The sequence below is a fragment of the Aphelocoma coerulescens genome, chromosome 2 (assembly GCF_041296385.1).
Source record: "Aphelocoma coerulescens isolate FSJ_1873_10779 chromosome 2, UR_Acoe_1.0, whole genome shotgun sequence".
Taxonomy (NCBI): domain Eukaryota; kingdom Metazoa; phylum Chordata; class Aves; order Passeriformes; family Corvidae; genus Aphelocoma; species Aphelocoma coerulescens.
Window position 1 is genome coordinate 82,646,488 of NC_091015.1, and position 21,745 is coordinate 82,668,232.

Here is a 21,745-nt window from a genome sequence, read left to right on the forward strand (position 1 = left end):
CAGCATATGTGGACAGAAGTAATGAATATAAAAGGAAAATTGAATCAACAGAAGGTGTCTGTCTCTTTCTTTGTTCTATATGTTCTTTTCTGAAGGCATTTTAAATTCTGCTGAGTTAGTTCCACAGAACTGAAACAACTAGAGGCACTAAAATCAAGGAGTACTTCCTACAGGCTTCATCAAGGTTTCCATCAAGTTCAAAATAAATAAAACTGTAAAATCCCCTATCTTTCCCAGTACAGGGATCTATATCAGAGTCACAAATGATCAGGTGATACCCCTGGGATTTTGACTGTAAACCCATTTAGTCCCACCACCAAGTCTCCAACAAAGGCTGGTAGAGAACCTTTAGGGCAAAAAGTATGAGAAGTATGACAAACATAGGATGACTTTCCCTCTGATAGCCCCTAAATACCTGCCAAGAACCATCCTTCCTTAAAACCCTTGAAATAATCTGATTGTAAATTTTTATCAGCATCTATATTCCAGGCAATTCTAGTTTTTCATGATTCATTCATTCAGTTCATGTAATTTCCTGTCCATTGAAACCATCAAGTCCAAATGAAAGAAATTTAGGTAGGCCAATATACAGATTCAAGCATGAAAGGGTCATGTACTTCTCAGAGGCTTTTCCTTTTACTTCTGCCTTTGTGGCTGAGACTCATAACCTGGAGGGCTTTATTACCTCCCTCTCCTTTATCTCACCAAGAAAGGAAAAAGAGAGCTTCTCCAAAACACCCTCACCCTCTTTCTTCTTCACAAAACATGTCTAGTACCTACCATTGTCAGCTACATCACCTGTATGCCTGGATTCTTTCCCTGAGTTACTATGGCCATGAAAATGTAAAAAGAGAAGCAGGGGCTCTGCTTCTATATATTTGGAGTGCATAATTCAGAACTGAATGTAAGTTTCAAGGTAGCAGCCTTTAATTGGCATAATATATGCTTAACCAACTAGAGTTACTTTTATTGTTGCCTTTTTATTTTGTTACAGGCATAATCTAAGATTCTGTTTGCATCTAGAAAGACAAAGTGAAGCTTCAAGTTTTCATATCTTTGAAATAGTTTAATGGACTATATAATGTTTCAATTTAATTAATCTAGCCTCCTTAAGCAGCACGAGGTAGTACAGGCCAAATCCTCAGCTGACATACTTTAGCATAAATTGAGTAAATCCAGTGCTTTCAGATTAAATAATTGCAGAGGTGTAGAAAAACTAAAGAATATTTACAGAAGCTACCCATAGGGATATGGTTGCACACACAAGTGAAACTAATAATACAAAAGCAAATAAATCTCTATAGTGTGCACTCCATTTTTGTGAGGAGGAATACGTAACTAGAGGAAAAACTCACAGGCATCCTTTTTGTCTCACATGCTAATCATCTTAGCTCAGATTCTTTCAGAATGTGTGAGCTTTCTCTCATCCCTCTCCCAAAAGAATATTATAGAGCAAATCACCTCTGATTTTGCCTGAGAGAAGTGGTAAGATTTTAAAGTGTGGGTAGACAGCACAACCAAGATAAATTCAGATTCACTATTTTGAGAATTCTTAACCCAACCCAGGAGACTCCCAAGTCCTAAAACTGGGACAGCCCCAATACCAGACAATAGAGCGTTCTATAAATGTGCACAGTTTTAAAGCTCTATATTTGACTATCTATTTCAAAGTTAACTTGATGAAGAGAAGAGAGATTTATTTGTGGGAAGGTTTTATGTGAATACACTTTTGCCCCTACTCACATGGGAACAAGGATATTTGCTGCTCATGTCGTCCACCACTGACTGTTTTGCTTTACAAGTTTCAGACATCCAAGCTGAACCAACAATAAACACTGGATGCAAAGAAAAGCCAGCAATCAGAAAAAGCAGACTAAAGAGAATTGTCGCATTGAAAACTGTTTGAGCAGACTGTTTGGTGAGGTCTTATAAACAGTAGAAAAATCCAAAATGTAATAAACCTGCAACCAGAAAAGAGTTTCCATGAACTTACTGGTCCTGAAGAAATTTGTTGCATTTCATTACCACACTTCAGATGTATCCTTACTTAATAGGTGCCATGGAAACTCTAAGGAGATATGACCTCTCTAAAATCCTGGTCTGGATCAGATCACCATCTGCTTTTATCTTTCTTCTTTCTCATCTGAAATCTGAGCTCAGCACAGTAAGACAGAGAACTCTTAGCAGCAAAGCAGGTTTTCTTTCTTCTACTGCTTCCTGGGATATTAACATGCCTTAGCACAAGAGGAAAGATTGCTCCCTGCTTACACTGCATCTGTTGTCTCTATACATACACAGTTGGACAACTTAGTCCACAGATCAAAAGACCAGCTTCACCTTTGATCTGTTTGGTGACTTGTGCTTCAGCTGACTGGCCAGATCAAACCCTCCAGTGCTGAAGTACTCAGACACTGGGACAGCATTTCATCTCTTACATACTACGCAAAGAAGTATCTGGGGCCGTGTGGAAATGTAGACTAAATTGAGACTTCCGGATTCCAATGTCTTTTAGCTGTGTCCTTGAAATTATCCTCCACACTGGAAATATAATTTTCTCTTTAATGAAGCCAGTGATGGGAATTGTTTACTACCTACTAATAAATCTTATTCATGGCTAATACTTGACATGGAAAGTGTTGTAGCAAATAACGCTTAAATGCATGATATTAACATAAGCATTAAGTTGATCTAGTTAAATGGGAATGCTGTCTTATTGTGTAAATTAACTTTGGTAAAAACCTAGGCCAAAATGTCAAGGTTACCTACTTAAATTTATGCACATGCAGCCATGTTTTTGATCTTTGGAATAAGCATCCTCTATTCACTCTGGCATGGTCTGCAACATCAAATATATCTGTAAAATTAAGGAGAATTGTAGCTTTTTGGCACATTGGGGCAGGGTCCAACACACAGGGGCACAACTCACACTTCATAGAGAAACACAGTTTTCAAGCTTACACTCTTGGAATGAGTGGAGTGGGACATTCATATCCAGTTTTTTGGATCTGGGCCTTACTTCAATTGGACAACTTTGACTCAGATGAGAACCTGTGCTAAATAGTCTATATTTGCAAATGTGGTTAACAAGCATGATCTAGAGTGAGGGAAACAAAGTCTATTGCTGGTATTTCACTCATTTCATTCCACTTAAAACTATCTTTCAATTATATTTTATCTGCCATTTTAAGATACATGCAGCTGGTGTTTAATATGTTCTTATTTTCGTATGGGCATCATTTATCACTGCACTTGTCAGGCACAAATGCCATATATTTGGACCAAGAAAACTCCAAACATTTGATAATTAGTATGTATATTCCCACATTTGGTAATAACTACTGCGGTAGGAATGGAATTGACTTTTTTAGTAATTGGAATGCATAGTCCTACATATTTATTGATTTATAACATCTACCTCCACCACAACAGTAAAACACTGTGGGTCAGCCTAACCCACAGATTATACTACTGTTATGGCATTGATTTGCATTTGTAGCTGCAAGATTCAGTTTTAAAGGGAGAGAAAGAGGACAATACTAGAATTATTAAGGAAGGAAGCTGCTGCTTTTGGGTACAGCACTTGTTGCTGTTGTCCTTGCTGATTTCAAACAAGAGGCAAAAAATCTTACTACACTAAAACATGGAAATATGGAGCTGGCTTTTATTCTGTGCCCTCCAACTCTGGGAAATGTTTGGAGTGTATATTGATGCTGACAATGATCAAGTAAAAAACACTCTCCTTGCAGTCTGCTTACTGTAACCCTCAGACTTGTGTGTAAGTCAGGAGGAGGAGAAGAACCAAAAAGTTAAAGAGCAGTTCCGGTAAGGACTTCAAGGAAGATGAAGACCACACAGTGTTATTTATTTCCACCTCTTTTTTTTTCAGATGGGAAGTTTGTGACTGACATGGAGCAGACTTTAATCTTAGCCCTCCAGATCTCAGGTGAGGGCTCTGAAAATTCTGGCTGTGGGCTATTCTGGTCCTTCTTCTCATTAATTTTAAGTCTTGTATAAGATTCTGGTACTTATGACCGGGCATTTTCTAGCCTTGTGTTAGTTCACAGGCAACTCTAGCCAACACACAATGCATCAATAAAATGGGGATGCTAAGGCTGCTAGAGCATTTTACCTTCCTTACAAAAACTCAGCACAGTTTTTGCTCTCATATAGTCATCTGATCATAAAATACTCTGTGTTCCTGGTATCGAACACATCAGGGGTTCATTTAGCTCTGGCCTGACTGTCATGCTGCCAGAAAACAAAGGATTTAGGGGTAGGTGGATCCTTGGCATGGGGAGTAAGAACTCCAATATTTGACAACAGAATTCAGACACATTTAGTACATAGGACAGGAGTTCAGATTTAAAGAGGGAAAGGCATCCAATAGACCATCTGGATCTTTAAAAGGTTTAAAAATTTGCTCTCTAAGTGGTTGTTCAAGAAAAAATATGGATTCTGGCAGAAAGGGAAAAGATATTATAACATGGGAGAGAGCTGGCAGGGAGATTTCACCCAGCAGAGGCCAGAAGACTCCTCATCTAGACAGTGAGCATGCAGAGTCAGACTTCAGAGGGAGAGAAAATAGGACTTTTCCTAGGGACCCAAGCTAGATCGTATAGCAATTGCTGTGATTTAGAAAGGCACCAATTTACTGGGTTGAAAGTAAGACTAGAGAAAAGGATTCACTCTGACACAGAACTGAAGAAAGATATAGGTTTATAAGCCTATTTTATTTCCAACTCACTTTGTATTTTCACTACCCTTTAAGAAGTTTGCTTTTCTAGTTTATATTTGATCTCAGTGACTAGAAACCTCACTTTAAAAAAGGTGCAGGAAATCTAGCTCAAAGCTCCAAGCTCCTGGAGGATCATAGCAGTGACACTTCTTACTTAAAAAAAATAAATCTATAGGCCAGTGCTGTTTATCCCAAACAAATCTGAACCACTGTAGAAGGGCGCTTCTGTTCTGCTTATTACTGTGAAAGCGTCTTTGCTTTCACAGTAGTGCATTTGCTTTATTGCAAAATATTTTAAAACAGGAGCTGAACCTAACTAAAAGAAAAAAACCCAACTTTTTTTCTACTAGGCCCTGAATTCTAACATTATCTCAGAAATGGACCATATTTAGTGGATCCATATATATTATCTTCAGGTATATGTTAATTAATGGATAAGAATACCAATGAATTATTGAGAAATAAACAGTGTTGCTTTTGCTACTGTAGATATTATGTGTCTTTAAAACAGACAAAGCCAGAAACAGAATAAAATTAAAGTCTTTTTCTTTGCGTCAAATTAATTCTATATACCAGTTCCCACTGAAACAAAGAAATACTGATATTAATAAAATCAGCAGACTTAACTGACATGAACAGCACTCTGTAAGCATCTTCACAATGCATAAACCAAGAATGCTAAATGATTATAAAATTATATATATATATCTATATATATATAGATATATATATATAAAAATCCCTTTCCATGATGATATTTTGCCTGATATCCAATCTAAACCTTCCCTGGCACAACTTGAGGTCATTTCCTCTTATCCTGGCACCTGGGAGATGAGACTGATCCATACCTCACTGCAGCCTCCTTTCAGGTAGTTTTAGAGAGCAATGAGGTCTCCTCTCAGCCTCCCTTTCTCTGGACTGAGCAACCCAAACTGTCTCAGTCACCTGTCGTCAGACTTGTGCTCCAGACCCTTCACCAGCTCCATTGCCCTTCTCTGGACATGCTCCAGCACCTCAATGTCTGTCTTATAGTGAGGGGCCCAGAACTGGACACAGGATTTGAGGTACGACCTCTCTGTTGTCCAGTACAGGGGGAAAATCGCTGCTCCTGCTGGCCACACAAGCCAGGAAGTCATTGGACTTTTCGGTCACCTGGGCACACACTGGCTCCTGTTGAGTTGCTGTCAACCAGCAGCCCCAGGTCTTTTCCCACCAGGCAGCTTTCCATCCCCTCTTCCCCCAGCCTGCAGTGCTGCTCAGTGTTGTTGTGACTCAAGTGCTGTACCTAGCACTTCACCTTGTTTAACCTTGGTTTATTGATCCAGCCTGTCCAGATCCCTCCGGAGACCCTTCCTACCCTTCCAGCAGATCAACACTCCCACGCGTCCTGGTGTCATCTGCAAACTGAGGGTGCACTTGATTTCCTTGTCCATATTGTTGATAAAGATATTAAACAGGACTGGCCTCAGTCCTGAGCCCTGGGAAACACCACCTGTGACCAGCTGCCAGCTGGATTTATCTCCATTCACCACCACTCTCTAGGCTCAGCCATCCTGACAGTTTTGTTTACCCAGTAAATCACTGAAAACCGGTATCTTCTGGATGAACCTTCCCACTCAGATTGACAGGAGACACCTCAACTCCTGTACTGTATCGGGCTGTAGCACAGACTATTGGTATGAAACACGGAAACTATAAAAAGGAAGTATTCCTCCATTATTTTTATAGCTGTTTTAAAATTTCTATGACAAAGTCATTATCCAGGACAGGTGCAGGTGAGCAGGATCCTGTCTTGTACTTGTGAAGAAAAGAACTGAGAGAAGCATCTTTCTTCTACTATGCTATGGACAGAGAAACAGTACTTTACTGTCCCACCTTTCCCCTGAAATTGGCCCATGAAAAAATTACATTGTGTACCAAGAACCTGGAAGATGATGGAGGAAATCACAGTGCTAAAGAAAAATCAGCCTGCAGATTTCAGGCTTGTGTAACAGCATCTCTCAGATGTTGTCCTTGCCCAAAAAATTTACACCAAATCAATTGAAAATGGAGAATTTTAAACATTAATTTGAACTGAAATAAATACATACAAATGCTTTGTTTGAAATTGGCATGTGGCTCTTTGGTTTAATAAAGTGAGCTACTGAGTTCAGCTTAGTCAATATTTTATTTATTTTGATTTAAATACCTAAAGGCACCTCTCGGGCATGTTCAGCACCTAATATACTATTAAAAGCACATTTTAAAATTAAACTGCATAAATCAATTGATTCAAGAGGAACTCACCCAGCTGCCTATTGAAAATTCCTTTTTCCTTTTTGCATTTCAGAAATGAACCTTTGCTTAAGAAAGAGATTCTGCAGCAGATCAGAAACTCAGTGAAACCAACTCTAAGACAGATGTGTCAGCAGCAATTTAATTCAAGTTAATTAGGAAATCGAAAACCAAAATGGTCTCAACTGATCTAGTTAAACTCGTGTATTATGCTTTTGAGAGCAAATGTATGTAGGATAGGATAATATTCCAACTTTGTTACTGAGATGCAAGTAGCTTTTAGATAATGTGAAGCTAACTAATGAATAGTTGTGCTTATCAGAGAATTTAATTTGGCTCTAATGATATTATTCCAACTAAATAGATAATTTGCTTTACATATGAGCTTGCTGTTGTAAAACACTACAGCTACCTCCACATGAATATATTACTAGGAAACACAGGGTTTGTAATTACCCATCTTAATTATGTCTCTATAATCAAAGAGAATGCACAAGTTAAAAGAATTAATTACAAAAACCTGCAGTTTATCTCTGGCTTAATAACAATACAATATAAACACTTATTCTATCTGTAAATTTTTTTCTTTGTGTGGTACTATCTTACTATTAACCTAAATCCTGAGAGCACCTTGAAACATCAGGAAACAGGAGAAATAACTTCTTCTCAGTGCTCTTAGCAGAGGACTGTTTTGCTATTGCCATGCGTGCCATCAGACTTCACATGGGATATTTCCTTCCCTATAAGATTAGCTATGTGAAGATTAAAAAGCAGGGTTGCCAAAGGGTTAATTCTCAGCTAGTAGTCCAAGAGGTAACTTCTCTCCTTGCACAACTGCCCTACATTACCTGAGCATCTTCTGCAGATTCCAGTCCGGGAAAGTTTCTTATCTTTTTTTCTTCTTTTTTTTTCCTAATTTTCCATTTGTCCTCAAGCATTTGGAGACCTGGGTGACACTGACTTTACGCAAGTCTCCAAGCCCCTTGGGCAACTATGAAGAGTCCCATTCTACATAGCAGAAATAATGGCAACTATACCCCGTCTGCAGGAAATGAATCAGTCCTGAGCACACCAAAAATATCAATCTCCTTTCCACTGACACCTATTTTAACTTTAATCTTTCAGCCTGAGATAAACAGTGAGGCAATGTTTTCTTGTACCGCCCAGGGAGAACAGCAATACACAAATTGTTACGTGGACAATGCAGTCAAGCTTCTCCAAAGCTCTGTGGGGTAAATAACTAGGAACATTCCTTTTCGTGTGCACTGCTGGGAGAAGGCTCTTCATATATGTTAAATATTTATATCAAAGAGAAGTATCCCACTAAAGTGATAGTTTTCTTCCTGAATTCTATTACACTTCATCTTCAACGTGTGATTTTTAGCTTTTTCAAAGTCTCGCTCACAGCAGGATGAAAAATATATTTACCCTAGAGACAACAATCTCAACAGCCAATAGCCATTCTTAGCAGAAAATTCTTACAGAAAATAGTAAATGTTGAGTTTCTAATACCCTTGTTGTACCCCTCCCAATGCGACTATCCCTACCACAAGACACAACCCATTCCCATTGGCTCAAAAACATTTAGAGTGATAATACTAATGAAAGAAAGTAACATTGCCCAGAGTGTTAGGATCCCAGTTAAACCTCAAGGGGAATATCACCTGTGATCATTTCCAAGTTCTCTATCATAGTTTGTCTACTCTGCCTCATGGAGCTTTATGCTATGTTGTGTTTTAACTGACCATGCTTACCTCTGGTATGTCAGCCTTTCAAGATGATAGCTTATTTTTTGTTTTTTCCAAATTTTTCTCTGGGTTGTGGTATACAAACCCTTTTATTTCCATTTAAAATTTTGTATTTGCTCTGATTGTCTGCTTCCACTCCTAATTCTTTTTTATCAGTGCTCATATGGTACACATCTCAATAGCAGTGCTTTATCTCAAACTTCTCCAGCTTAGCCTCGTTAGATACAAACATTTCCCACTTCCAATGAGCTGTATTTCAGAGTCTGCTGTGTTTTTTCAAACATAAACTGAAGAAGTTCATCATTGATCTAATTTTGAACTTGTAAAGTGAAAGGTGTGCTGATTAAAAAGATACTCTTAGCACAAGCTCTACAGAGCAGACTTCTTTGAAGGATTCAGCCCCATGGCAGCAGGTTATGCTGCAGTGCAAGGAGTAGAAAATCTATGCATACCTCTTCCATAATCTTTGAAAACACTGGTTCAAATTCATTTGTGGGACACATTAAAGTCTTCAATGTTATCCTGACGAATAAACTTCTAGGAGTCATGACTCAGATTTCTGGTATACATTACAAATTCTTCAGTTTAAATGTAATGTCATAATTCCGTGTTTTAATAAAGAGGAGTGAAACCATGAAAAATGTTTCATTGAACAATTAAACTTCAGTAGAAGTTTTACAACTGGTGCCTTTTCTCACCAAGAAGATACAACACAATTCAGAAATCTGTGACAAACAGGCAGTAAGAATAATTTGTTGCAGAACTACTATCGTCATTAGAGAAGGTCTTCAGCAGGACTGAGTATTGAGTGAAAACTGGAGAAAATATTTTTTCCATAAGTCTAATAAAAATTTAAAAAAACCAAAACAAAAACAGGCAAACAAAAATCCCCTGAAGCCCAAACAAGTTTCTTTCTTTTACAATACCAGTGATTGTAAGTTATTAAGCTTGAATTACATTTACAAATGTTTAAAAAAAAGCCCTTTCCTAACTTGCATTTAGTTGCAAGATTCCTTTATGCAGGAATATACTCTAAGTATGTTAAGAGGGACCTAATAATTAGGTGATCTCATTAATGCCACACAAAGGTTTGCAAGCAAAATATTTTCACACCGTAGTTGGAAGCATCAGCAAATTGCCACTTGAGACAGCAAGGAATATTGCTGCTTGTCTTCAGAAAGCATAAGCAGGTTCAACACCTCTTTTAAGCATTCACCCCATGTAAGAAGGAGAGTGTGACATGTTATTTAGCAGAATAACTCTAGAGAATGAAGCCAATTTTTAGGTATTCTTTTGAATTGTGACATTTAAAGTCATCCTCAGAGGACAGACATGTCAGCAACAGGGTTAATCACCCCAATTTGTTGGTTTTTTCCCTGATTTAGCAGAATTGCTTGAACAGAACCACGGAGAATACCGTGTTTGTTTGTTAAAGCCATTGTGCAATGATAGTCAACTGATAGGAAGCTTATATCTAAGCAGGTTCTACATCATATTTAAAGTCAGCTCTCATCACAGAAGAAGATTTAGTGAAAGTTTAGCCACCAGATTCACCATCAGTTAGCATGGAAACCAATCACAAGCATGCAGCTTTCTTTTTCAAGAAGACTTCTGGTCTTGAAGCCTTGAGCCACTGGCCCTTTTCTACCCTCTAGCTGAATTCTTAATATTAGGAGGGTTCTTCAAGTGCTCTGATGATGTATTTAAACCACTGAGAAAATAGGCAATGTCCCTGATCACAATAGGGGCCTAAGAAGCCAAATAAAACCATGAGTTGACAAGTATGGATGAAGAAAGTTAAACTAGATCAGTCTGGTGCAATAAAGACTGTGTCTGGACAGCAATTTCCTGGCCTCTCCATGAAAGAATGGGAGTTTGTAAAGTGGCTTCAAAAATGCAGGAGAGAACAGACATGTCGGCTCTAAATATTTTCTAAGTTTAATATACAAGCTTTGCACCAGAAATCTTGACTACACTGACACAATCAGAAGAAGCAAATTGTTTCTTTCAGAAGTCTCTGTGCAGCAAAACAATGGCAGAGAAAAGTTTGCCAGTGCTTTCAACGGGTGACATTAAAAAGATTATCACCATGAACCATTCACCACATGTCTTCCAACCTGAACCACAATTCATAGAAAGACTTTAGGAGCAACAGGGATGGGGATGCCAGGAAAAAAAAACCAAACAAAAACCCAACCCCAAAAAGTAGATAAGTAACCTGTAATACACAAATGGGCAGTGTCTGAGTCAGATACTTGATTTTGCTATAGACAAGAGAATAGAGTCTTCACCACCAAGAAGATCAAGTTCCTTTGTGAGTTGATGAGAAGCTTTAGGCATCTAAAAATCCCATCTATTATTTGTACACTCACAAAGGTTCAGAGGAGGGAATGCTGTTAAACAGCCATTATAACCTCCCAATTTTAAAACTGCCATGCCTCTGGAAAGTCCTGTCTCTCCCGAACTGTGTTTGCTACCAAAGAGCAATTTCCAACAGAAATTTCAAATTCCCCAAGAAAATAATTGTTAAGACTCTTTCCTTGAAACATTCTCTCTTCCAAAGACAGAATAAAAGATTGGGGCTATGTCACTACAGGAGCTCTGTACAACACGAGGATTTTCTCTACATAATAGAAAGAAAAAATAAAAATCTTCATCTATCCAGCTATACGAGTTACAAAGAACATTTGCACTTTACTTCTGGGAGGGAAGGGAAAACTTCATGCAGTTGCTACCCTTAGCCTGAATACACATACTGGCTGAAACAAACAGAAGTGTCATATACAAAACGTTCTAGCATATAATTGGTTTTGAATAAGCTCATTCACGTGCAAAACCAAGGGAGGCAGGTACAAATCAGGAATGTGTTGCACACCTAAACTTCAAAAATCTCAGTATGGAGAGCCCCTTGCATACATATGGACAGCATCAGCAGCAGAAAATTCAGCCATAAGGAGGCATAAATCTGTAAAAGGCAGGTTAATTAGACACATGGGAATGATAAATAGCAGATCACACACGATTACTGGATGAAGGAAGAAAAAAAGGACCAAAGTGTTCAACTGGAAAAAGCCCAAATTCAACTGAAAACAGTTTAAATGCTAAAACAATGTCAAATACAAAGTCATAGCCTATGGGTAAAGAAGGCATAAAAAGTTAGGGGAATACTTCAGCTCCAATCATGGGAAGAGATTAGAAAAGTTTCTCCATGCTAGAATTCTCCAAGACAAAACATATCAGCCGCACTGTCTAAAAGAAGAGCGTGCACCAATAAAGAATGCTATGTAAGTGAACATTGATATGAGAGGCTGTAACATGTTTTGATTTTAATATGGAACATAAAAATGTAAAGGGATAATAATACGAAAAAGCATATCTAGGAAGACAAAAAAAATAAGACAAACATAATTGTGAAGTAAAAGAAAAGCAAAATGACAACAAAAAATAGGAACAGAGAGTTACCAATGCAATTAGCCATGATGACAAGCCCTAAGACATCTTCAAAGAAAAGTCAGGTGATTAGCAGAAGGAATTTAAGGGGATGTATAGCAATTGTTATGTATCTTTATCTAAGGTAAGCAAAGAAAGGGGAATAAAATATAGAAGTCTCCCCTGTTACAAAGTCTCCACATAATAAAGGGAAAGAATAATTCCTTGTCTATGTATCTGTCTAGGGAAGTTGTTCAACCAGACCAATGTATGAGCAAACCACATGAGAAAGTGTCCCTCCGATGTGGAAGAATCCGTTCCAGTCTTGTTTAATGTTTCCTGTGTACAGTCAAGTAAAGATGTCCTAACTGCACCCCTCTGCAATATCAACCAGAAAAAAAACAAAGTTTTTTTTTTGTAAGACAAACTGTCAACTCATTAAAAATTATAATGTACCATTTGTTTATTTATTTATTAATTTATTGTTATTTAAATTGGCATCAGATCACCATTAGTTACAGAAAATGCTTCTGCAGGACACCTTGCAAAAATGTCTTTTGAAGTAGTACAGGTTATTGTTCATTAATACACCTTTCTGGTCATGCAGATCAGATTGATATTTGGCAATTTGGGTTTTGTTTTGTTTGGGTTTTTTCCTTTCTCTTTTTTCTTTCCCTTCCCTGTACTTTTTCTTCCAGAAGCTGATACACCAATTACTATGGTCAATTGAATGACCAGGTCATCACCAGCAATTTATCACAGTTCAAATAATTGTTTCCTAATCTGCCTCAAGGAGCTGCTAATATTCATGTGTATTATTCATGTGCATTCTGCTCTAACATGGTGGCCTAACTTCTGTGTAAGCTTTTGACATGCAGAACACTTCTGTCTCCTTTCTACACCCACAACCTTCCATTCTCATACTTGCCAATGTGTCTTTCTGAGACTAATTCCAGACAGATTTTCATCAAGTTTCCCCCTGCATGTCAGTTCTATTATTAAAAAACAATCCTATATAAGCTTTATGCTACACCTAAAGCAAGTGCTGGTGCTAGCATCTGACCTCCCAGGCCTTGTTAGGTGACATAAAATACCTTTTTCACCATAACATACCAAACATGTGACAGACAACTGATTACAGTGGCAATTCTAGCCTGCCCTCCTTTTCTTATTTTTAAAGTAAAAAATTTGTGCCCCACTCTTTATGGTTTTTCTTAGTCACAGTGTAAAGTTCATGACTCCATTTTTCATCACCCTATCACCTTACAGTAGGAATAGACACATCTATGAGCACTGAAGTGAGATTATGAAATCATAATCCTGGTTTTGGTTCTTTGCCAGAGCTCATGCAAATTTAGCTTTTACTCCACAGAGAATGATCAAATGTATGCTATTTTGTAACATGGATGTGAACTGACAACTGACCTACTTCTCTCCCAGGGGCTGAAAATTTTAAAGGTGTTTTTACCTTCCACCGCGGAACACCAAAATGCTTAAGGAAGGTAGAAAATGTTTTTGAAGCACAGTTAACACCAACTTTGTAATCTTTATTATTAAGGAGTACTTTGTCAGCTCTTTTAGAAGTGCAGAACAAGACACAAACAATGAATTCAGCAAGAAGGAAGCACCACCAATGTCTGCTGTGGCACACAGTGAGGACAGTCCTTTCACACTTTCAAAGATGTGAAAAATGGGAATAACAAATCTAAAGCTAGAAGGTATGCAGCAACAGTGAACCAAATTTTAAAAGAGACAGATACAGAGAGAGAAGAAACAATACAAATCCAGAAAACAAGTGAAGAGAGACCTAATTATTGACCATTATTTCTATATTGTACCCTGCAGTTCAACAGAGCAAAGCTATGAACTGATGTAAAGTGATGGAAGTAACCAAGGACAGAAATTTCACATGTAACTTAGGCCTTTCAGTCTCACCAGGGAAAAAGGGAGATGAGATTCTCTCAAACCAGAGAAGAAGTGGAGCTTCAGGACCAACACCAAAGTTATTAAAAAACCAAAAATTTTAACTTATAAGTACCCCAATACAAATAAGATATTAGAATATTTGTAACAAGAACTAATTTAATAAGAGATGGGGACAACTAGCCATTTTGGTCAATTTAGACTTTTCAGAAATTTTATTTAAGAGATTGATTCCAAAGTGACACTTTAGGAAGTGAGAATGAGTACAAAATGCTTTTACTACTTTAGAATCCAGGATACAGACCAGATTCATCACCAGGGGAGGCGATGGAACATTTGACTCTGCTACATTGGAGATTATCTCTGTTGAACATATCAAGGAAATTGTGCCTGGGATTAGCTGTTATTCAAAGAAGGTCTTTATTTTCTCCATCTCTTTGCTAATGCACAGGCACACTTCTTTCTACAGAAAAATCTGCCTTATTTCAAGTTTTGTTATGTGCTTTATTTGTAGTAGATGAAATAAGAAAAACTAAAACATATAAACTTCACACCCCCTTCGTGTTGCAATAAGGAGCGAGGCAGAGTGCCCAGGCAGGTGCAAAGGAGAGCTGCTTTATTGCAAAAATCCGGCCTTTTTAAGCAGTTAGCTGGTTATCTGTTTACATAGTTTTAAGGCACAACCAACATAATTCAACCAACCACCATACACCACGATGTGAGCATGTGACAGTCACACAGCATGTTATTCTACCCCTAATTCAGCTGTGTCTCGTTCCCACAGTCCTTCTCTACTTAGCCAAAGTAACAGGCCTGAGCTGTGATTTTACAAAGGCAACAAGGCATTCATTTTATAAAGTTCTACCTATATGCAACACCTTGGTACTACATTGAAACTCAACACTTAAATAAGGTTGTCCGACAGTAGTTTTTAAAAAAATAGTTACATGTAAACAATTTTATTACTTAAGGAACTTTATTATTTATTAGGGTGTTGTATGGTCACACGATAAGTGTGAAATGCAATATAGGAGTCAGAATACTAATAACCAGTATTTCATATTTATTTTCATTACCTTGGTGTATTTTAAATGGTATTTTGTGCGGTAGATTATACAACAAGAGTGAAAATAATACTATACAAATATGTGTGTATACAGAACACAGGCAACAGTGATTTCGCTGTCTGCACACCGAGTAACATATTCTGTTAAAACTTTGAAGTACCATTATGTTAAACAAAATGTGTTATGATTCAGAGATACAAAAGTGTTTTCAATTGATTCACATTTCCAATTAAATTTATGATCAGCAAAGACATAATGATATTATCCACAAAATTGTACCAGATATGATAATAACACCCAACTGCATCTGTGCTGTAAAAAGTATAACAGTAGTGCACTATCACTGGTTCTAATTACCTCTTATCCTTTAGAGACTGGCAGGTGGCCAATGAAATGTGGATATAAAATCAGAATATAATCAGATAAAGGGAGATGAAACTGTTATTGGCTTTTAGTTATGTAAATTAAGAATTTTACTCAACAAGTTATTTAGTCATCCTGATGAGTAGAAACATTCATTTGGAAGACTAATTATACAGTACTTACAAAGATTAGAACACCCAATTATTTCTATTGCAAAGAGTGTAACGTACATCTTAAATATATTAAGTTAGTGGTGAGAATGAATTTTGTTTATTTCCTTTACAGGAAATTTCCAAAGGAAGCCAAGTACAGACAAAAGCAATTGGCCTAGTGGTGAACCTGTAAGAAATACTCTTTTGTCTAAATTGATTCTCTTTTGCTCTGCCTTTCAGACCTCCTTTGAGTCAATATCTTGCACACAGATGTACTCAACTACTAGAAACAGTCTTTCAGATGAAGCACAAATGGAGGACCTGATCACTTGCAATCTCCTGAGATGGCACAGTTCATCTGAAAGGATAGCAGTGTTTGCTGATATCCCTCCCACCAGGTTTCCTCAGCTACCGGTCTAAGCAAATAGCAGACCTATTTCCTTCACAAATATTTGAGTGAAATATATAACAAATTGTGACTTGTACCATGCACATGACCATATCCCCTTTACTTCACATAAATATATTTATTTCCTACCAGCATTATCCACTAAAAGGACAATTTTCACTTGTATTTTGTCAAAGAGGGAAAAGCCTCTATTATGCAAATTTCCTAAAAGGCTGTATTACTTAAGTCCATAAGCCACTTAAAATAGAACAACATTTCATGATTTATTTAATAGATTAGTACGTCATAAGCCTTGACTTGCACGGGTGTGTAATCGACAAGCAATCCATACAACAAGAGTAATTTTGCATGACAAACACCCAAAAACACTGTGCTAGATCATGTTTATTCCAAAGGGGAAGGATTTAAGTTCTTGACATAACTGCCTCTAACACTGATCACTGTGAGAGATGAGAGAGATAGGCGACTGCAGATAAGGAAAACCAGGAAACGAGCAGAGGGTTTTATCCTCCAAAGACATAAGAGAGTCTATTAAAGTCCACTGTGCAAGTTTCCATTGATTTTTGCAAACAAATTGCTAAAAGACCGTAAGTTGTAGCATTAAAAAAAAAATCCTAATGAAGTAAGACAGTTTGTTACTATTCATTGCCTTGGCTACTGCAAGTACAATTATCTCCTTCACAGTCCCTCTGACAAGCACAAATCTCAAAAAAGCCCCATTACTTTTCCCATATAGACCACTACATTATGTTATTGTGCAATAATAAACATGACTATAACTACTAAATTATTCTTTTTACTGTATTTGTCTTATCAGCATTGCTTGAATCACAGAAACATAGAATACCCTGAATTGGAAGGGAACCACAAGCATCACCAAATACAGCTCCTGGCTCTACACAGGAAAATTTTAAAAAATCACACTGAATCAGCACTTCACTTTAAACATTTTTTTTTCTTTTCTAATTTTACTCATTTTTGCACAGTAAGTGAGCAGATTTCCAGATAGCTACTCTCTACTTACAAACTGAGGAATAATCTCAGGAAAGGTGAGATAGAATATCTGTATATCAGGACTGTTTCTTTCTTCTCTACCTTTTGTACAGGACCAAAAATGACAGAATTTGAAGTCCTCCACTCTACCTCTTAGTTGTTTATGAGAAGGAAAACCCACTTTAGAGCTACAGCACTACTGAAATTCTCTTTGTTATGGGAACATTCCCACCTGCTTACTCCGAGTTGAAACTATGTTGGTTACAAGGTGTTACAGATGCAGCAGGGTAACCTTAATCCATGGCTGCAGCAACCATTACAGGACACATTCAATGAATCATTGCCCGGTTTCCAATGCCTCCTTTTCTTGAAGAGAAAGGACAAAGAGCGTGAGCTTCTTGAAGTCCTTGTTGCTGAGGTGGTGTGCATCAGATACAGGCTTTGGGCCCAGAGGATGAACCTGGAGTGGGGTCCTTGGGATGCCCTAAATTTGGCACCCACAGTTTGGCTGCGGCAGGCCATTGTCTTTGACATCCTATTATGAAATTTCAGAAGTTCCTGATTTAGGAAAACAGCTACTGTCCTGTGTAGCCCAATATCTCCTGACTCCTACCACTCAGGCCACCTTCTCAGTCACAGTCTGCCTTTCATCCCACTTACTTGTCACCCTTATGGCTTGAGGGCCAGAGATGGGATCTGCAGTACTGCTTTGTGGAACATCATGATCACACCATCAGCTCGTTAGCCAATGCATGCACAAAAGGGAGAAAGGATACATAGCAGAATTGTGTTCAGAAAAGCCCAGGAGGGCTCTACTCCCAGGGCAAGGTTTCACATGCAGCTGACTTTGTAGCAGGAACTAACTGGTGGAAATTGGATGGGTAGATTTTGGCTTGGTTAGTCACCATGCAAGAGACCACTCTCAAAGTACCAGAGGAACAACTTTAGAAAATATAACAGACCTTGATGTCAGCAGATCAGCAGTGCTTACCTCTCCTCTGAGTTGAGCACCTCGATACCACTAAAAGCCTTACACACATCCTTCCTTTCACCCATGAAAGCATTTAAAGGAAAATATTGCACATATCAGGATGGCAGTGTAGAACATTTCCAGAGGAAGCTCCCAGTGTTGGGTGGGAAAAGGAGCAGGCTGAAGGATTGTCTCTGGATATGTGTATATTGGGCTCCTTTGCCATGTCCAAGCATGAAGAGCTTAGAAATGCATCAGTACATGCAATCTCCTCCAAATTGTCCAACAGAGCAGTCCTGGGATCCAAGGACTACAGGCTGGTTGGCTTGGTGCATTTCCCTTTAAAGGTCTGTTGTAGATCTCTACATCAAGGCACATGCACTGGGTCCCACAAAAAGAGCACTTGTTCCGGTTCTCAGAAGCATGATCTTCACCTTCTTGAACTCTTGCCATTGCTCATCAGTCTTGCACCCAATGTCAGTCACAAGATTAACAGATTTCTGGTTCCCCCACCAAATCCTCTACCTCTGGAGAAACTTTTTGTTTCAAAAGAAACTAATTCTTCTGAAAGTATCAGCAGGAAATAATACTGAAGATAGGACTGGCAGCAAGGCCACAATACAAGTCCAAGTTTGATTCAGGAAGCAAAGACAGTCACACCTACACCATATCTTAGCCAGGACTGCTGGCCCTTGAATGAGATGAAATAGAGCTCAGGTGCAGAGGTGGAGGGAGGTCTCAGGAAAGGATGATCAGGGCCACTGAAGTCAATTAATACCCTCAGAGGCTTAGCTTCAAAACCATAATACTGCTTTTTGAAAAGCCCTCTAGTGTAAATACAGCCACTATAGATATGTATACTAAAATGTCTCTTAGCCTTAATCTATTACTTTTATGTGGGACAGAAAAAAAAAGAGTAAACATGTGAACAGCTCAAAACCCCCTCTATAGAATCATGTCATTTAATAATAATCCCATTGGACACAACAAGCACAATATTTTTCTATTAAACTCACATTCTGCCTCCAAACAGTAACTTTAGGGGAAATAGGCTAAAACTGAATGTCAGAGATTTTCCAGCTCAATGCACAAGACATGCATTGAAAATACATCCCTGAACTTACATGTTGCTCCTCACAGTAGGAAACGGGCCACCTGATTGCTAAGACTCCCTCTTTGTCTCCTGAAGCAACAACAGAACACAATTTTGAAGCTGCCTAAAAATCATGCCCTTTTCAGATCAAATACACAAAAGACACAAAAAAACTGACACATCATTTTTTGCTATTCATTTCTTCCTTGGCAATTTAATAGTTTTTATGTAACAAAGAAGAAAATGGGAAGTTAGTCTAAGAAACTATTTGATTTTCAAAATCAGAAGTTATTTTAATTATTAGAACTGTGTCAAAGTAAGATTTTGTTTCTGAACTCTCAAAATCTATTGGAAAGGCCAGATTAAGATCTCATATTTTGAGGAGGTTTCTAGGTTTCTGACAGGACAGAGGAAACAGTCTAATGTATTATATCTAAATACTGCCATGTTAGATGCAAATCATGACCAAAATGTTGCAGTCCATATAATGGCCATTTATAAAGATTTTACTGGCATCAAAAAAATCAGTGAGACATCATTTGTAGCCACAGGATAGCATATTCTTTATCTGAACTGCCATCTATTTGAAAAACTGTTCCTGCTATTCCCTTTTCCTCAGCAAAACGGGTGTTTTGCTGACACCAAAAGGTGGAAATAAGAAAGGCACCATGTGTCCCCGTGCAAACACAGAGAACAGTGAAGTGATTTGGGATCTGCTTCTTATTTATATATTTGTTTGAATTTGTGTGATATTTTTTAAATATATTTGATAGGTAAACGGGAAGGAAAAAAAAGAATAAGCATTCAGTAGGTCAATTATTGATATAAGAGTCTGAGCAAGCAACAGCAAAATTCACTATGGTAATTTATCTGCATGGGTCAATGGCTATTGACTGCCTGAAAATAAAGGTCGATCACACTGATAGATTTCAGTGCCATAGCTATGAACATATATTAATAAACGCAGCACAGAAGTGGTTTTTGACTTGGTTGAGAAGGACAGATAATCAATATCCTTGTGTCCTTGCCGAGGCTGAACTTTGTACTTGAATTATGTTAATCAAAGACTAAATAAAGTGCTGATGGTTTTATATAATTAAGATATGGAGAAAAATAATAAAGTAGTTGGTGGCTTTTATTGGTTATTTGATGCTGAAATTAGTAAAAAAACCCATGGAAGCCATTTTAAAAAAGCAACATCTGTTTTTCACAAGCATCCTCTCCTGTCCCAGCTATTATTCCTACTATATTCTTGCTGCAAGAACAAATTCAGCACCTTACACTGCAAACAAACATGGACAAGTGGTTTGGACAATTTTTTATAAGAGCCCAGAAGGTCTGGACTGTCAGTTTTTTTCAGACAGGTGGCCATGCTATAAAGGTCCACTGATCCATGGATGTTTCATCCAGACAGCATTGTTTTGTAAGACATTGGAAGTTTCCTTTTGGAAAGAGGCAAAAGTGCAGAATCCTGGCAACCTGACCCTATCTGAATGCTGCTGTCCCTTTCCACTTATTTCCACCCCCCACCACCCTGCCCAGCATGTAGACTTGTACAGCTGAGTTGGTTGAGGGAGTTAATCCAGCTGAAAACTAACCACTTGATTTGGTAGGAGTAGGATGTAAATGGAGCAGCTCTCCACTCCCAGTGTGGTCTTTAAAATGTTGGGAGGTTGGGAAAAAAATCATGAAACTGAAGCAGGCTCAGCAGCATGGCCTAAAGCAACCATTAGCTCTAGTAGATGCACCCTGAGATGCAAACTGCAAAAGAGTGAGCCTAAACATGTGTCTTAGCATGTGTGACTCGTTCTGTGAGACTACTGAGTTTCAATCACTCAGCACAACTGCTGGCACAAGTAGTCTATTATACCACTTCACTTCTCTATGTGGTCATTTCAAGAAAAGCCTAAATTATTCAGGTATTTAATGAAATACCGGGCGTTAATATTCCAGCTGTACCGTGAAACCAGTTATTGAGTGGAATGACTAACCTTCCCATTCATTTAGAGAATAGATGCATTGCAACAATAAGTGTTAATTTTCTGGAATCATACGAAGAACCATATGGGTCCAGTGCTGAGCATAAAAGAGTGCACAGTGCTATAAATATATCTAATAGATACAATTTTACTTCTCTTTTTGAATTAGCAATTCCAAACAATCAGAAACCAGGTATTTTGCATGTTAGCTACCTATTATTTTCTGTTTTTTCCTGTTATGAATAAAAACTTCTTCCAGTTCTCAGACTGCTTAGGTGATTAGCTTTATATCAGAGCAATAAGGCAGTTATTTTCTTTTTTTTAATATTTAAAAATAAATTTAATACAAAATAAGCAATTTGATTGTGTATAAATATATATATATCAAACCACAGATTCCTAGATGATCCAAATGAACCAAGCTTTCAGAATTGCAATCTCATTTCTGTACCTACACATGAAAGAACACAGATAATGGCAGGGGCTCTTAAATCTTCATCTCCCTTCAAACCAATCATTTGAAATGTGGATGCACTTGGATAAGCCTGCATCTAGATGGTATCTACATACTACTTGACAATAACCAGTTAATGTGCCCAGATTGCTATTC